This window comes from Salmo salar, chromosome 09 (genome assembly GCF_965601325.2).
Source record: "Salmo salar chromosome 09, fSalSal1, whole genome shotgun sequence".
Taxonomy (NCBI): Eukaryota; Metazoa; Chordata; class Actinopteri; order Salmoniformes; family Salmonidae; genus Salmo; species Salmo salar.
In genome coordinates this window covers 13670795-13690532 of record NC_138299.1, presented here as the reverse complement: position 1 = coordinate 13690532, position 19738 = coordinate 13670795, and the positions used below count along the sequence as shown (strand labels likewise).

Below are 19738 nucleotides of genomic sequence, written 5' to 3'. Positions count from 1 at the left end.
CTAGGCTATTGCAAAGGTTAGCCTACCTCATCATTTTCCAGAATGTAGCCTATAATTAGCTTCTTATTGAATATCCACAAATAAATATACGTTGGTCAACAAGCACCCATAACATAACATATAACATAGGCGTACATGTAGCCTATATATTGCAAATTAGTATATGGTGCATGCGCTGAGTTCGTTGTAGACTATTTCCGTGAATCGTTCTGTGCAAATATTAGACTGAAATCTTGCCTTCAAAAAATCTTACTTGATTCAAAGTGGTTTAGTCCATATTACGAATGGCTCCTGTTTTGGGAGATACCACTGTCCGTGTGAAAGGGGGATGAACATTTCATTCAGCGGATCAGGGGATGAGAAGCGTCACCCAGTTTCTCTCGTAGTTTATCTCGCTGACCAGATTTCTCTTGCCTGGTACTTGGTTTACTGACCAGACGACCGCCGTGCTGACCAGACGACCGCCGCGCTGACCAGACGACCGCCGCGCGTACGGCTACTCGCGGAGATATGGACCTAATAATTTAATGCTATCGCAACAAGTCGCTATTCTACTTTTTACCAGCATTATCAGTTGAATTCACAGGTAAGTTGACTTGATCTATTATTAGTGTTTATGTTTAACACATCGATTCGCGTAACGAATGCGGGTCTTCTCTGACTCCCGTTTGTGGCTGCCAATACACAAGGTCCTTGTTTATCTCCTAGACTGTTCTCAAGGCAGGAGTCTTGTATCTCCATCATTGTTCTATGGACAGAGCTGTTGCTGCCAGAAATGGAATCAGTCCAGTAACAGGGAGATGAGGTCTGTTTTCATCATGCTCGGGAAGCGAACCATCCAGTTACATGAGAATATTAGGTGCCAAAGAAAGTAGGATGCTTGAATCCTCGAGAGATTTAACAAGTCATGTTTCTGTGCTTAGATCACTACATCATCAGTGTTTGTTCTAGTGTTGGTATTTATCGGTCATTCCAAAATGGTCAGTCTGGAGTGGACACGCTTTTCTGGTGGGTTATGGCTACCCTCTCGGATCCCGGTAAAGACTGGGTTGTGTTTGATGGTTTTGTCTATTTGTTGGATCACACTTTTTTTATTAAAAAACATTAAAAATGGCCTTGAATATTTATAGCATTTTACATATTATTATTATTATTATTATTCCCAAACTTTTTATCTTGTCTCATCACTGAAACTCCCCAACAGGCTTGGGAGAGGCGAAGGTGGAGTCATGCGTCCCCCAAAACATGACCCGCCTAACCGCGCTCCTTAATTAACACCCGCCAGCTTAACCCGGAAGCCAGCCGCACCAATGGGTCGGAGGAAACACCGTTCAACTGGCGACCGGGGTCAACACGCAGGCACCCGGCCCACTAGAGTGCGATGAGCCAAGTAAAGCCCCACCGGCAAAACCCTTGGCAACCCGGACTACGCTGGGCCAATTGTGTGCCGCCCTATGAGACTCCCGGCCACGGCCGGTTGTGACACAGCCAGGGAATTAACCCGGGTCTGTAGTAACGCCTCTAGCACTTCTATGCAGTGCCTTTAGACTGCTGCGCCACTCGGCAGGCAGCTCATTTTAGCCTCCAACACATTTTAGCCTCCGACACATAGCCTCCAACACTCTACTCAGCAAACTGGATGTAGTCTAACACAGTGCCATCCGTTTTGTCACCAAAGCCCCATATACTACCCACCACTGTGACCTGTATGCTCTCGTTGGCTGGTCCTCGCTACATATTCGTCGCCAAACCCACTGGCTCCAGGTCATCTATAAGTCTCTGCTAGGTAAAGCTGCGCCTTATCTCAGCTCACTGGTCACCATAGCAACACTCACCCGTAGCACGGGCGCCAGCAGGTATATTTCACTGGTCACCCCCAAAGCCAACACCTCCTTTGGCCGCCTTTCCTTCCAGTTCTCTGCTGCCAATGACTGGAATGAATTGCAAAAATCACTGAAGTTGGAGACTTATATCTCCCTCACTAACTTTAAGCGTCAGCTGTCAGAGCAGCTTACCGATCGCTGCAGCTGTACACAGCCCATCTGTAAATAGCCCATCCAATCTACCTACCTCATCCCCATATTTGTTTTTCTATTGTGTTATTGACTGTACATTTGTTTATCCCATGTGTAACTCTGTGTTGTTGTTTTTTGTCGCACTGCTTTGCTTTATCTTGGCCAGGTCGCAGTTGTAAATGAGAACTTGTTCTCAACTGGCTTACCTGGTTAATTAAAGGTGAAATAAAAAAGAAATCAAATACATTTTACATTACATTTTACATATTCTAATATAATATTAACATGTCTGATGACATATAGTAATAAAGTGGGGTAACACTTGGATAGTCCATCTGTAGATGCTCTACAGACTATCAGTAACATTTCAACTATCCACTAACCCTAGCTCTAACCCTAAATGTAACCCTTATCCTAACCTTTACCCTAACCCTTATTCTAAACGTAACCGTAGCAAACAGTTGCTTATAAACAGATAGTTTGTTGATAGTATGACCATCGGTACTCATACACCTCTGTTAGCCTCACTGAAGCTACAGAACTGTCAGTGTTCAACCTTAACATGTGATAACAATACAACAGAACACATGAACGGGAATGACATTTACTCTCACGGGTGGTGAAAACAAAACCGATCTTAAAACTACGCCCCTTACTAAGCCACGCCTCCAGGAACCGGTTGCTACATTGAACTATTGAAGGTTCCTTCATGAACCCCTCAACTAACCGAAGGTGTCAATCTGAACCATTGACTAGCAATGGTTCCTTGATGAACTCCAGGGTTCCTCGAGTCACCGTTAATTTTCAGAGCGCAGGATGAGACGGAGCTTTTGTGAGATAGTGGTAGAATTGTAATAGTCTAGCAGTCATTATGTATTTTGCGGGCCTATTGTATGTGTGTCACTGAGGCGCAACGAGTCCTATTTGCACTAGAGTGAGATTGCCAACCCTCATCGGGGGATGGGAGAAAGAGAGAGAGAGAGCGAGAGAGAGAGAGAGAGTAGGAAAATGGAGGGAGGGGGCAAGATGGTACGAAAGGGAAGAGAGAGGATGGGGAGAGAAGAGGCAGTGAAAAGAGAGCAAGAAGACAGTTGGTAAGAAAGGAGAGAAAGAGAGAGGGGGAAGAAAGACCAGGGAAAGTTTGAGTCTGAGAGAGGGAGATAGCAAAGACGCAATGTACCATTCTAGGACTAATGAGCTGTAGCAAAGATTCCATGACCTGGTAATTACATAGTAAGCATCATTACGGTTGGATTTCTTTCAAGATATAAACAGGTAGCTCAGAGAGAGAGTTGCCTCAGAGTTTTTCCCGGGAACATAATCTCGTGTTCCAGCTCTCTATACCATATTCCTTGTCTTGTATTCCCTAATCCATATCCATACCCACCCTGGGCAGCTTGTGTCCCTGGATAGGCACATTGGTCCATGTAGCTATTGAGGAGATGGTGAAAGACATAGTTTATTTACAGTCATTGATCAGTAAAGTTGTAGCATCTGCTCAACTGGACTCCCATTCCCATCGCACTGAGGGGTTGGCTTCAGAGCATTCAGCTCCGTTTCAAAGAACTGCCTGCTGCCACATTCACCATTCACACTGCTGACACCTCTCTCGCTCAACAACAACAAAAAAACGCGCGCGCACGCTCGCACACAAACACACAAAGAAACACACAGAGGGAGCAGCTCTGAATGCATCTGGCTGTGCCGGTAATGTGGTCCTGTAGTGAGAGGTTAGGACTGTGTGTGTGTGTGTGTGTGTGTGTGTGTGTGTGTGTGTGTGTCAGCGAGCGTGCAGGGGTTAGAGGTTAGAGGCCTGAGGAGAATGGGTTGGTGGTATGTGGGCCAGTCCTGAGAGAACAACCACTGGCTATCTTTCTGACCCTTGACCTTCTACCCATGACCCCTGGAAGAGGCCTTTTGTATCCACTGAGCCGACAGGACAGCAGAGCGTACGTGCGTGTGTGTGCGTGTGTGTGCGTGTGTGCGGTGTGTGTGCGTGTGCGTGTGTGTGTGTGTGTGTGTGTGGAGGGGTTTTGGGGTCCCATCAAAGCCCTGCCCAAACATTGTTATCTGGACTCACCCTTTGACCTCTTGTCTTGAGATGAACCTTGTGGGAGGTCTTTGTGTGTGTGTGTGTGTGTGTGTGTGTGTCGATGTGAATGTGTGTGTAATTTAGGCCATGCTCTCCCCCTGTAGATGGATAATGTTTGTGTTTGCTCTTCTGAACTTCTCCCTCCCACACAGCTAGCACTGGTTTACTGGGTGTCTAAAGAAACACACACACACACACACACACACACACACACACACACACACACACACACACACACCCCCGTTCTTCTATTCTTGTGGGGACCTAAAATGTATTTCCATTAAAAATCCCCCCCCACACACACACACCTCAGGGCTAAAAGCCTCTAATGCTCTTTTCCTCCTCCCCTCCTCCCCTCTTTAGAGGGTCAATGAAAGTGCCTGATCTCTGTGGTTGTTATGTGAGAACACTCACAGAACAGAGATCCCACCCTGGCCTGGTCTACTCTCATATACAGTGGGGGAAAAAAGTATTTGATCCCCTGCTGATTTTGTATGTTTGCCCACTGACAAAGAAATGATCAGTCTATAATTTTAATGGTAGGTTAATTTGAACAGTGAGAGACAGATTAACAACAAAACAATCCCGAAAAATGCATGTCAAAAATGATTTGCATTTTAATGAGGGAAATAAGTATTTGACCCCTCTGCAAAATATGACTTAGTACTTGGTGGCAAAACCCTTGTTGGCAATCACAGAGGTCAGACGTTTCTTGTAGTTGGCCACCAGGTTTGCGCACATCTCAGGAGGGATTTTGTCCCACTCCTCTTTGCAGATCTTCTCCAAGTCATTAAGGCTTCGAGGCTGACGTTTGGCAACTCGAACATTCAGCTCCCTCCACAGATTTTCTATGGGATTAAGGTCTGGAGACTGGCTAGGCCACTCCAGGACCATAATGTGCTTCTTCTTGAGCCACTCCTTTGTTGCCTTGGCCGTGTGTTTTGGGTCATTGTCATGCTGGAATACCCATCCACGACCCATTTTCAATACCCTGGCTGAGGGAAGGAGGTTCTCACCCAAGATTTGACGGTACATGGCCCCGTCCATCGTCCCGTTGATGCGGTGAAGTTGTCCTGTCCCCTTAGCAGAAAAACACCCCCAAAGCATAATGTTTCCACCTCCATGTTTGACGGTGGGGATGGTGTTCTTGGGGTCATAGGCAGCATTCCTCCTCCTCCAAACACGGCGAGTTGAGTTGATGCCAAAGAGCTCCATTTTGGTCTGATCTGACCACAACACTTTCACCCAGTTGTCCTCTGAATCATTCAGATGTTCAATGGCAAACTTCAGACGGGCATGTATATGTGCTTTCTTGTGCAGGGGGACCTTGCGGGCGCTGCAGGATTTCAGTCCTTCACGGCATATTGTGTTACCAATTGTTTTCTTGGTGACTATGGTCCCAGCTGCCTTGAGATCATTGACAAGATCCTCCCGTGTAGTTCTGGGCTGATTCCTCACCGTTCTCATGATCATTGCAACTCCATGAGGTGAGATCTTGCATGGAGCTCCAAGCCGAGGGAGATTTTTTTGTGTTTCTTCCATTTGCGAATAATCGCACCAACTGTTGTCACCTTCTCACCAAGCTGCTTGGCGATGGTCTTGTAGCCCATTCCAGCCTTGTGTAGGTCTACAATCTTGTTCCTGACATCCTTGGAGAGCTCTTTGGTCTTGGCCATGGTGGAGAGTTTGGAATCTGATTGATTGCTTCTGTGGACAGGTGTCTTTTATACAGGTAACAAACTGAGATTAGGAGCACTCCCTTTAAGAGTGTGCTCCTAATCTCAGCTCGTTACCTGTATAAAAGACACCTGGGAGCCAGAAATCTTTCTGATTGAGAGGGGGTCAAAAACGTATTTCCCTCATTAAAATGCAAATAAATGTATAACATTTTTGACATGCGTTTTTCTGGATTTTTTTGTTGTTATTTTGTCTCTCACTGTTCAAATAAACCTACCATTACAATTATAGACTGATCATTTCTTTGTCAGTGGGCAAACGTACAAAATCAGCAGGGGATCAAATACTTTTTTCCCTCACTTTATATGCTGCATTCTTAGGCTTTATTTAAACCAGGATGTCCCATTGAGGGCATCGGATACCTCTTTTCCACGGGACAGCTGGGTCCATATCCACTAAGCATCTCAGAGTAGGAGGGCTGATCTAGGATCTGTCCATATAATCTTATTCAGTCATAGACTGTTCTCTCAGCTACCACACGGCAAGCATACCGGAGCGCCAAGTCTAGGTCCAGACGGCTCCTTAACAGCTTCTACCCCGAAACTATAAGACTGCTGAACAATTAATGAAATGGCCATCGGACTGTTTACATCTTATTTCCTGCATAGTCACTTTGCCCTTACCTACATGTACAAATGACCTCGACTAACCGGTACTCCCTGTATATAGCCTCGTTATAGTCATTTTATTGTGTTACTTTTCATTACATTTTTTACTGTAGTTTATTTAGTCCTTTAAAAAAAAAAAAACTCTATTTCTTGAACGGCATTGTTGGTTAAAGGCTTGTACGTAAGCATTTCACGTTAAAGTCTACACCGGTTGTATTTGGGGCATGTGACAAATACCAATTGATTGGATTGGATTCATAATGATCTAAAAGGCAAAACTGATTCTAGATCAGCACTATTCTAAGACTCTATCTGGATGCGGGCCCTGACCAAGAAAGCAGCTCTAGTATAAAACAGAACCTGTCATAGCAAAGGCAGTACAGTATGAGGATATGGAAAAACTGCTTCTCCAATAGAAATCCTCGATCACACTTGTAGGCGATGTCATGGCGATATTAGCTGGCAGAAACACTTCATCGGCTCTAACGGTCGTGTCGCCACGAACTGCGCATGTGCAGGCCGTCAAATGAAAGGCACTCCTTTGATATAAAGTTGTTTTTGACAAAAATGAAAACGTGTCAGTTTGTCACTTTTACGAAGTTGTAGTAATGACAAGCTTCAGCTACTTAAACACATTGGCTTTGAATCTAGGTTTTGCATATAGAATTTGAGAAAATGAACAACTAAGGACACATTTTTCACTTCTCCCAATTGACTTGCCAAACCCCGGTTTGGTCTGTCGAGTGTGCTTCACGACTCCTTCCTGGAAGTATCGCGATGTCGCGCCTCGTTTTTTTGGAAATCTCTGTGGGCACACTACTAGCCATCTAGCCAAAACACTGTGATCAGAGGCTGCGGTCAAGAAACAAGCAGAAGCCTCATAGTTCCTCTTCATGTCTCTTTTTCTAGCAGCCTCTTAGTTGGCATTTTAGAATGCTCATGGGGGGGATATTGAAATGGGTTTACCATAAAAATACTTTTCAATACTTATTCCTTATGGTTTATGTGGCACAGAGGACCAACGACAGAACATACATTTGACTTTCTTATGAATGTAATGGTAGCGAAGCATTAAGAGTGTTTTAACTGTTTTAACTAACTGGGATTTTCACATCTACCATAGAGAGGGTTTTATGAAGGTCCGTCGGTATTTGAGTCGCTACTTCTGATTGGCTGCACCTCTACTCTGGGATGTGGGGTGGGAGGTTGAGATCAGTGGAAAAGCATCTTTTTTTAGCACTGTTTGACGTGGGGGGGGGTGTAGAGGCTCCTAAATACAAGACTGAAGTGTGTGTGACAGAGAGTGGGGGGGGGGGTCATAAACAGACACAATAGTGCTGCTGCTCTCCCCTGGGAAATGAAAGAAGGGGAAGAGAGGGAGGCGATGGGGAGGAGGGCGAGATGAAAGAAAGTGCCACATCCCTGTCGGGGTGAGGGATGGGGGAGTGTGGGGCTTCTTAAGACCCCAAAGTGCCATCAGTGCATCTCTACTTTTATCTCCTTCCCTCCCTCTCCTCTGCTCTCCTCTCTTCCTCTCCTTTTAAAACCCCTCCATTCTGTGATTTTAGAGGTGTGATGATGACTTGTCTTGCTCTGGTCATTACGTTGTTTTGTCTTCCGTCTCTTCCTTTCCTCATAAACTGCATCAGTGTATTAACTGGCCCAGAAACTAGCATTATGCATATATATATATGTGTGTGTGTGTCACTGTGTGTGTGTTTGTGTGTGTATAGTCCAGGGATCATCAATAAGTGGCGATGGCCTCCCAAGTGGTGCAGCGGTTTAAGACACTTCATCGCAGTGCTAGAGGCATCAGTACAGACCCGGGTTTGATCCCGGGTTGTATCACAACCGGCCATGATTGGGAGGCCCATAGGGCGGCGCACAATTGGCCCAGCATCGTCCAGGTTAGGGGAGGGTTTGGCTGGGGTAGGACGTCATTGTAAATATGAATTTGTTCTTAACTGTCTTGCCTAGTTAAATACAAGGTTAAATATACAATTAAAACAAACTAGATTCAGCCACGGGCCAAATTATTAAAAATAATTATTTGTAGACTGCAAATTGACAGAAAGATGCCCAAACATGAAATCATGTGACTAAACTAAAGAAAAAGAAACTACACTATGAAACAAAGAAAGTATTTAAAGAATGATAGTAAAACGCTTTGGGGCACCTTGAATTAAATGTTGGGGAAAAAAGCCAACTCGGCTCCTTCATTCATTGAATCAGATGGCTCAATCATCACAAAGCCCACTGATATTGCAAACTAATTTAATTACTTTTTCTTTGGCAAGATAAGCAAACTTAGGGATGACATGCCAGCAACAAACACTGACACTACACATCCAAGTATATCGGATCAAATTATGAAAGACAAGAATTGTACTTTTGAATTCCGTAAAGTCGGTGTGGAAGAATTATTGTTGTCTATCAACAATGACAAGCCACTGGGGTCTGACAATCTGGATGGAAAATTTAGGATAATAGCAGACGATATTGCCACTCCTATTTGCCACATCTTCAATTTAAGCCTACTATAGAGCGTGTGCCCTCAGGCCGGGAGGGAAGCTAAAGTCATTCCGCTAACCAAGAATAGTAAAGCCCCCTTTACTGGCTCAAATAGCTGACCACACTGCCTGTTACCAACCCTGAGTAAACTTCTGGAAAAAATGGTGTTTTAGCAGATACAATGCTATTTCACAGTAAACAAATTGAATTTCAGCATGCTTATATGGAAGGACACTCAACAAGCACAGCACTTACACAAATGACTAATGATTGGCTGAGAGAAATTGATGATAAAATTATTGTGGGGGCTGTCTTGTTATACTTCAGTGCAGCTTTTGACATTATCGATCATAGTCTGCTGCTGGAAAAACGTACGTGTTATGGCTTTACGCCCCCTGTTATGATGTGGATAAAGAGTTACTTGTCTAACAGAACACAGAGGGTGTTCTTTAATGGAAGCCTCTCAAATATAATCCAGTTAGAATAAGGAATTCCCCAGGGTAGCTGTTTAGGCCCCTTGCTTTTTTCAATTTTTACTAACGACATGCCACTGACTTTGAGTCAAACCAGAGTGTCTATGTATGCAGATGACTCGCCACTATACACGTCAGCTACTATGGCGACTGAAATGACTGCAACACTCAACAAGGCGCTGCAGTTAGTTTCAGAGTGGGTGGCAAGGAATAAGTTAGCCCTAAATATTTCTAAAACTAAAAGCATCGTATTTGGAACAAAACATTCACTAAACCCTAAACCTCAACTAAATCTTGTAATAAGTAATATGGAAATTGAGCAAGTTGAGATGACTAAACTACTTGGTGTAATCCTAGATTGTAAACTGTCATGGTCAAAACATATTGATGCAGTAGTAGCTAAGATGGGGAGAAGTCTGTCTATAATAAAGCGATGCTCTGCCTTCTTAACAGCACTATCAACAAGGCAGGTCCTACAGGCCCTAGTTTTGTCGTACCTTGACTACTGTTCAGTCGTGTAGACAGGTGCCACAAAAAAGGAAAATTGCAATTGGCTCAGAACAGGGCAGTACGGCTGGCCCTTGGATGTACACAGAGAGCTAATATTAATAATATGCATGTCAATCTCTCCTGGCTGAAAGTGGAGGAGAGATTGACTTCATCACTACTTTTATTTATGAGAGGCATTGACATATTGAATGCACCGAGTTGTCTGTCTAAACCACTGGCACACAGCTCAAACCCCCATGCATACCCCACAAGACATGCCACAAGAGGTCTCTTCACAGTCCCCAAGTACAGAACAGACTATGGGAGGCACACAGTACTCATAGAACCATGACTACATGGAACTCTTATTCCACATCAAGTAACTGACGCAAGCAGTAAAATTAGATTTAAAAAACAGATCAAAAACACCTTATGGGACAGCGGGGACTGTGAAGCAACACAAACATTGGCACAGACACATGCATACACACACACACACACACACACACACACACACACACACACACGATAACATACGCACTATACATACACATGGAATTAGTACTGTAGATATGTGGTAGTGGTGGAGTAGGGGCATGAGGGCACACAGTGTGTTGTGAAATCTGCGAATGTATTATAATGTTTTTAAAATGGTATAAACTGCCTTAATTTTGCTGGACACCAGGAAGAGTATCTGTTGCTTTGGCAACAGCTAATGGGGATCCATAATAAATACAAATACAAACAGATATAATATTTGAATAAAAACATAATAATTCCAAACCTTGTATACGATCACGTGTCTCTCTATTATCTGTGGTAATGCTTGGCAACAGATTTCCAAAATTAAAATCACTTTCCTGTTGTTTGAAAATTCCCCCAAATATCTATATATTTAGAATTTTTTGCTCAGAAAACTTGGCCGCCAGTTGGGGGAACCCTGTTATAGTCTTTCATCTTGTGCTTTCCCCACACCTTGCTCCATAACAAAACGAGGCAACAGTGTGCTTTAGGACCATGCGGACGCCTCCGATCGGTCTGGTAGGCTGTTTGTAGTGTTTATTCGACTGGATAAAAAATATATATAATAATAATATTGCCCCCCCCACCAAAACCAAAGATGTGCCCTTGCATGGAACATTCCATTGATATCAATACAAGTGGTCCTTGTATTGATATCATAGCTTGCAAGTTCCAGGCACAACAATAGTTGAGAAACACTGATTTAGGCAGCAGTCTTGAAGATGATCTAAAGTAAGGATTGGACCCTGACTGTCATTGCTGTAAGATTGAAAGGTAGGCTAGCGTTAGCCTTAGCAGTAGTAGCATTGCCAGTTAGCATTGGTGGCTAGGGTGGGATTCCAGTCTGTTAAGGAAACGGCTCGCCTTTCGGATAAGGGGCTAAAGAACTGTGCTGAGATGAGTGCGTGTGTTTTTTGTGTGTGTGTGTGTGTGTGTGTAGGCCGCATATGGACTGATCAGGGGGTTTAGAGTAGTGGGGATTAGGTGGGATTGACCTAGTGTTGTGACGTGTGTTTCTCTGTCAGACAGCCTGACTATTTAGAGAGCAGATTCACACTCAGTCACACTCACACGACTGGGCGGCTTGCCAAGGCTTCAATTCACACAGCCCTCTATAGACCAAGGCCTCAATGCGTCTTAATGGGAATACCTCCATTATACACACTCCTCTGTCTATATTGTCGCCTCGTGTTAACAGGGTGATTACAAGGATAGTTCACCCAAATGATGTTACTTACGATGAAAACTTGCGTCGGCTTCAAGACCCTGGTGCTTGCCTACGGAGCAGCAAGAGGAACTGCCCCTCCCTACCTTCAGGCTATGCTCAAACCCTACACCCCAACCCGAGCGCTACGTTTGCCACCTCTGGTCCCTTGGCCCTCAGCTCCGGCTCAGCCCAGACAAAAGTCTTCTCTTTTCTGGCACCCCAATGATGGAACAAGCTTCCCCGTGACGTCAGGACAGCGGAGTCCCTGCCCATCTTTCAAAAACATCTGAAACCCCACCTCTTCAAAGAGTATCTTAAATAAAACAAATTGTGGGAAACATCTTACTTTGTCTCTTCCTACTGGCACTGACTTCTTTCTTGAGGAAAGTTGTACTTACTACTGTGATGTGTGGTTGTCCCCCCCTAGCTATCTTAAGATGAATGAACTAACTAAGTCGCTTGGGATAAGAGCGTCTGCTAAATGACTTAAATGTAAACGTAAAAAGTGTTGGCCTTCAGAGATAGTACCCTACGGCCTACGTTTTGTCTTGTGCCTTCATCAGGAGTATGTCAGGTAGTGAAGGTTTATGTGCTACTCTGTAATAGTGAGCGCATATTGTATAGGATTAGTATGTCTGGTCAATGTTAGTGTGTGTATGGTGTTGTATGTAATGAATTGTAGTGTACTGTAATAGTGAATGTGAGTGCTGGCCTTGCTGTGTTTACGCACGCTGCTGAGATGAGCCACTTTTGTGTGTGTGTGTGTGGTGGGTGCGAGCTGAGCTGAGCAGGCTGTTTAGGTCAGCGCGACCTGACTCTGTGACTGTATAGCTGATTGTTTTATGGAGGGGGAGATTGGACGGCCATCGCGCCAGAGTCTGCCGCCACTGCTGTATGTGTATGTTTGTGTGGGAGTGTGTGTGTGTGTGTGTGCCAGAGTCAGTGTAAAGAACAGGTTAGTTAGCGAATGTCTGCTGTTCACAACAAGATACACTACTTAATTTTCTCTTTCTGTATTGCACTATTTTTCTTGCTTTTCTCTCTCCCCACGTCTCTGTCTTCCCCGCAACGTTTTCTGTCTGGAACTGCGAGGAGTAACAGCGTAACCTACATTGCTACCATGACAACGACCAAAGCCGGTGGGAGTGCCGTTGAGGACAGTGGTGTCTCTCCATCACAGGTGAAGGATCTTTTAAACAGACCAAAAAATTGTTCTACAAGTAACAATAAAATAGCTTCAAGTGTTGTCCAAATACTGGTGGAGTCAACTAATAAAATAATTGGATGACCTGACCAGAGAGGTCCAGGACCTGAAGAACAGTTCAAACAGGAGAATGGCAAGTCATTAAGAGAGGACATCAGTTCTGTATGTGAATCCATGATAACAATGACGGAGAAATCTGATTATCTTGAGGGACAGTTAAGGTGGAACAACACTGCAGAATCTCCACCTGAGACCTAGACGGAGTCTGAGGACAAAGTGAGGGAAATGATCTTGGAGAAACTGAAGATGGACCAAAGGAAGATTGAGGTGGAGCGTGGCCACAGGACTTGAAAGCCCACCACTGGCCCAGGTGACAGGCCCAGGCCGATAGTAGTCATGTTCCTGAGGTTCAAGGACAAGGTAGCTGTTCTGGAAAGAGCCAAGAACTTGAGAGGAACGTCTTCCTCAACATGGAATATCCCGAAGCTGTGCGCCAGAGGAGGAAAGAACTTATCCCAGCCATGAAAGCTGCCAGAGCGCGGTGGGACATTGCTTACATCCATTATGACAGGCTCATTGTTCACCCTCCCTCCCAAAAGTCTGGAAGGGATGAGAGAACCAAGCCTATGGGTTCATAGCTTCAACCCCGCAGCACACACATAAACACTTACGCACACCATCTGATTAATGGACTGTTGAATGTATATTATGTTTCTTGCTTTGTTTGCTTTTTCCATATTATGTCGATCTCTGATCAGCTACCCAGGAAAGGGCTGAAAATAGCCCATATGAATATGTAGCCTTAGCAAGTTATTGATTTCATGAAACTTATTTCGAACATCAGATAACATTAACATATTAGCCATTTCTGAAACTCACTTAGATAAATCCATTTGATGATACAACAGTAGCAATACAAGTATATAACATCTATAGAAGGGATAGGAATGCTTATGGGGGAGGTGTTGCTGTATATATTCAGAGCCATATCCCTGTAATGCTTAGAGAAGATCTTATGTCAAGTGTTATTGAAGTGTTGTGGTTTTAGGTTCACTTGGCACATCTAAAGCCTTTTCTTTTAGGGTGTTGCTATAGGCCACCAAGTGCTAACAGTCAGTATCTAAATAATATGTGTGAAATGCTTGATAGTGTATGTGATGTAAACAGAGAGGTTTACTTTCTTGGGGACCTGAATATAGACTGGTTTTCATCAAGCTGTCCGCTCAAGAGGAAGCTTCTTACTGTAACCAGTGTCTGTAATCTGGTTCAGGTTATTAATCAACCTACCAGGGTAGTTACAAACACTACAGGAAAAAGATCACTCACATGTATTGATCAAAATAAGTCCCGTGTGGCTCAGTTGGTAGAGCATGGCGTTTGCAACGCCAGGGTTGTGGGTTCGATTCCCACAGGGGACCAGTACGGAAGAAAAAAATGTATGGAATGTATGCATTCACTACTGTAAGTCGCTCTGGATAAGAGCGTCTGCTAAATGACTAAAATGTAAAAAAATGTAAATGTAAATTTGTACTAATACTGTTGAACCTTGTTCTAAAGCTGTATGCGTACCCATTGGATGCAGTGATCCCAGTATAGTGGCTATATCCAGGAAAGCCAAAGTTCCAAAATTCGGGCCTAAAATAGTGTATAAGAGATCATAAATCAGATTTTGCTGTGACTCTTATGTGGATGATGTTAAAAATAGGTGTTGGTCTGATGTGATTAATAAGATGCATCCAGACACTGCACTTGATTAATTTATGAAATTGCTTCTTCTAATTATTGATAAACATGCACCTGTTAAGAAACTGACTGTTAGAACTGTTAAGGCTCCATGGATTGATGAGGAATTGAAAAACTGTATGGTTGAAAGAGATGGGGCCAAAGGAGTGGCTAATAAGTCTGGCTGCACATCTGACTGGCTGACTTACTGCAAATTGAGAAATTATGTGACTAAACTCAACAAAAAGAAGAAGAAACTTCATTATGAAGCCAAGATCAATGATATAAAAAATTATGAAAAAAACTTTGGAGTACTTTAAATGAATATAGGCAGAAAGACAAATTCAACTCCATCGTTCATCAAATGGCTTATTCATCACAAAAACATTTAATGTTGCCAATTATTTGAATGATTACTTCATTGGCAAAGTGGGCAAACTTAGGCAGGAAATGCCAAAAAATTAACAGTCGGCATAGATTGTGCAAAAGAAAAGCATTGTGAGTTTGAATTTTGTAAAGTTAGTGTGGGAGAGGTGGGAAAAATTGTTATCGATCAATAATGATTGTCACGGATTCCCCCAGTACTGCTGCTCATTCCGTGTACCAGTTCTGGAGGTCTACGTCACCGGCCTTCTAGGCGTCACCGAGCTGTCTCATTACGCACACCTGGTTCCAATTCCCCTGATTAATTGTATATATGTGCCCTCTGTTCACCATTGTCTTGTCGGTTATTGTTCCCATGTCCATTGGTCTTGTGAGTACCTGTGCTTTGTGGTTTCGGCTTTCGTGCTGCGTGTATTGTGCACTTGTTATTACAGGTCTCGTCGTAGTGTATTGCGGGTCTCGTCCTGTGTATTTATTAGAGGTTTAACCTCGCTCTTTTGTTTGGGTTATGTCCTTGTGTTTTTGTATACGTGTTTGTTTTGGGCTTCGCCCCCGTGCCTTTTCATGGCAGGTTGTATATTTTGGGTGGAGTAATAAACCTCCCTATTACGAATTCCTGCGTCTGTCTCCAATCATTTATACAACGTGACAATGACAAACCTCCTGGCATTGATAACTTTGATGGAAAGCTACTGAGGAGTGGCTATAGAGTCAGCTGCCATCCTATCTGTCATATCTTTAATCTGAGCCTAGAGGAAAGTCTTTGTCCTCAGGCCTGGAGGGAAGCCAAAGTAATTCTGCTACCCAAGAGTGGTAAAGCGGCCTTTACTGGTTCTAACAGCAGACCTATTAACTTGCTGCCAGCTCTTAGCAAACTGTTAGAAAAAATTGTGTTAGACCAAATACAATGCTATTTCTCTGTAAACTAATTAACAGATTTTCAGCATGCTTATAGAGAAGGGCACTCAACATGTACTGCACTGACACAGATGACTGATGATTGGTTGAAAGAAATTGATAATAAGAACATTGTGTGAGCTGTATTATTATATTTCAGTGCAGCCTTTAATATTATGACCATAACCTGTTGTTGAGAAAATGTATGTGTTATGGCTTTTCAACCTCTGCCATATCGTGGAGTCAGAGCTATCGCTCTAATAGAACTCAGAGGGTTTTCTTTAATGGAAGCTTCTCTAATGTCAAACATGTAAAGTGTGGTGTACCGCAGGGCAGCTCTCTAGACCCTCAACTCTTTTCTATTTTTACCAATGATCTGCCACTAGCATTTAACAAAGCGTGTGTGTCCATGAATGTTGATTCAACAATGTACGCATTAACAACCACATCTAATGAAATCACTTAAACCCTTAATAAAGCGTTGCAGTCTGTTTTGGAATGGGTGGCCAGTAATAAACTGGTCCTGAACATCTCTAAAACAAAGAGAATAGTTAAAATCATTCTCTAAGTTCTAGACATCAGCTGACTCTGGTAATGAATAGTGTGGCTGTTGAACAAGTTGAGGAGACTAAATGACTTGACGTTACCTTAGATTCCAAACTGTCATGTTCAAAACATACTGAACGGTTGTAAAGACGGGGAGAGGTCTGTCGGTAATAAAGAGACGCTCTGCTTTTTTGATACCACACTCCAGAAAGCAAGTCCTGCAGGCTCTAGTTTGATCTTATCTTGATTATTGTCCAGTCAAATGGTCAAGTGCTGCAAAGACCAAGTAAATGTTGTATTTATTTTTATTTAATCTTTATTTAACTAGGCAAGTCAGTTAAGAACAAATTCTTATTTAGAATGACGGCCCCGGCCAAACCCTAACCCAGACGACGCTGAGCCAATTGTGTGCCGCCCTATGGGACTCCCAATCACGGCCGATTGTGATACAGTCTGGAATCGAACCAGGGTCTGTAGTGACGCCTCTAGCACTGAGATGCAGTGCCTTAGACCGCTGCAGCTGGACCAGAACAGAGTGGCACGTCTTGCTCTTCATTGTAATCAGAGGGCTAATATTAATACTATGCATGACAGTCTCTCTTGGCTAAATTCCTAATTGTTTGCACTGTCAACTTACTGTACACAGAGCACTGACACACACACTTACCCCACCAGACATGCCACCAGGGGTCTTTTCACAGTCCCCAGGTCCAGAACAAATTCAAGAAAACATACAGTATTATACATAGTATAGTATTATACAGAGTATAGTATTATTCAGAGCCATGAGGAAACAGCAAACTTGGTTTCAAAAAACAAAGCAACACCTCATGGCACAACAACTCTCCAACCCCTGACCTATTTGTTGTGTGTATGTACTGACATGTATGTGGAACTGATAGACGCGCGCATGCACACACACACACACTACCTGTTAATGTTTTTAAATGTATGTAAACTGTAAAGTATTTTGTCTGTAATGTCTTTTTTGTTATGTGTCGGACCCCAATAAAACAAGCTGTCTCTGCTGGCATTGGCTAATGGGGATCCTAATCAATCTAAAATCTAATAAAAATCTCTCTTTCTCCCTCCACACCCCTCTCTTGTTTGTGTTACCTAATCATATTCACTGATAGGGGAACTGTGGAGGAATCTCAATAAGTTTTGCTCCCCTCTATCCTCCGTCTTCTCTTCGCCTCTTTTTGAAAAGAAGGTCAAAGGTAATCGAGAAGTGGAGGTGAGAGGAAACGTGAAAACAAAAAGCACTTGTATGAAATGAGACTCTCCTCCACTCGCGTCATCAAGTGTGAATCCCAAAATAAATGTGTAAAGTGATCAAATGAAATTTAGCTAGCTGTGCAATACATTATTTTATATCTAAATGGATAAGTAGCGTATTGTTTTTAAATGTGTGCATGCTTTTCTCCTTTGAGAAAAGAACAGCTGATTCAAAGGGGGGTGTGGGAGATTTGAAAACACTTCCGCGTGAGGTAATCGAGGAGGGGAGCAGACTCCTTCGTTTGACTACTAACGAATTGACACTCTCCTCGATCACTCTGACACTTATTGGTTTCCGGGTCACGGAGGAGTCGAGGAGAGGATGGACTTTTGCCCAATTGAAAATCTCCCAAACGGTCTTCCTGTGTTTTACTAAAGAAACCAATCAGCTGTCACTTTCTGAGGTCAACTGCCCCAGGCAGGGAGTCCTCCCACCCCTACGGGGGTCAGCTCCTGCTCAGCCCAGACAAAACCCTTCTCTATCCTGGCACCCCAATTGTGGAACAAGCTTCCCCATAACGTCAGGAAAGCAGAGCCCATCTTCCCAAAAACATCTGAAACCCTACCTCTTCAAAGAGTAACTTAAATAAGACCTCATGAAATTTGTGTTGGAAAAATCTGCTTTTGTTTCTTCCTACTAGCACTGACTTTTCTTATAACTTACTTCTTTATTGGGGAAAAAAGTACTTACAATGACTGTGATGTGTAGTTGTCCCACCTAGCTATCTTAAGATGAATGCACAAACTGTGAGTCGCACTGGATAAGAGCGTCTGCTGAATGACTAAAATGTAAAAGGTATTGGCCTTCAGAGATAGTACCCTACGGCCTACGCTTTGTCTTGTGCCTTCATCAGGAGTATGTCAGTTAGTGAAGGTTTATGTGCTACTCTGTAATAGTGAGCGTATATTGTATAGGTATTGTGTGTATACAGTGCCTTCGGAAAATGTTGTTTTGTTACAGCCTTATTCTAAAATGGATTAAATTAAAAAAAATCCACAGCAATCTGCACACAATACCCCATAATGACATCACAATACCCCATAATGACATCACAATACTCCATAATGACATCACAATACTCCATAATGACATCACAATACCCCATAATGACATCACAATACCCCATAATGACATCACAATACCCCATAATGACAGTAAAAACAGGTTGTTAGAAATTATTGCAAATTAAAAACAGAAATACCTTATTTACATAGGTATTCAGACCCTTTGCTGTGAGACTCGAAGTTGAGCTCAGGTGCATCCTGTTTCTATTGATCATCCTTTAGATGTTTCTACAACTTGATTGGAGTCCACCTGTGGTAAATTCAATTGATTTGACATGATTTGGAAAGGCACACACCTGTCTATTTAAGATCCCACAGTTGACAGTGCATGTCAGGGCAAAAAGGTTGAAGGAATTGTCCATAGAGCTCCGAGACAGGATTGTGTCGAGGCACCTAAAGGATTCTCAGACCATGAGAAACAAGATTCTCTGGTCTGATGAAACCAAGATTGAACTCTTTGGCCTGAATGCCAAGCGTCATGTCTGGAGCAAACCTGACACTATTCCTACGGTGAATCATGGGGGTGGCAGCATCATGCTGTGGGGATGTTTTTCAGCGGCAGTGATTGGGAGACTAGTCCGGATGAGGGAAATATGAACGGAGCAAAGTACAGAGAGATCATTGATGAAAACCTGCTCCAGAGCGCTCAGGACCTCAGACTGGGGCGAAGGTTCACCATCCAACAGCCAAGACAACGTAGGAGTGGCTTCGGGACAAGTCTCTGAATGTCCTTGAGTGGCCCAGCCAGAGCCCGGACTTGAACCCTATCAAACATCTCTGGAGAGACCTGAAAATAGCTATGCAGTGACACTCCCCATCCAACCTGACAGTGTGCCAAGCTTGTAGCGTCATACCCAAGAAGACTCCAGGCTTTATTGCTGCCAAAGGTGCATCAACAAAGTACTGAGTAAAGGGTCTGAATACTTATGTAAATGTGATATTTCGTTTTTTTTGTTTTATACATTTGCAAAAAATTCTAAAAGCTGTT

The 19738-nt window shown here is 43.3% G+C and overlaps 1 protein-coding gene across 3 annotated transcripts in view; it reads left to right on the top strand.

The window, feature by feature from the left end:
• The first annotated feature begins 320 nt into the window (after positions 1-320).
• The window catches only part of LOC106610731 (protein GREB1), a 54361-nt gene continuing 34943 nt past the window's right edge, over positions 321-19738 (top strand). For all 3 annotated transcript variants that reach the window (XM_045723396.2, XM_045723397.2, XM_045723395.2), the window contains exon 1: positions 321-586. The gene's annotated coding sequence lies outside the window, so the exon portion shown is untranslated. The remainder of the gene's footprint in view (positions 587-19738) is intronic.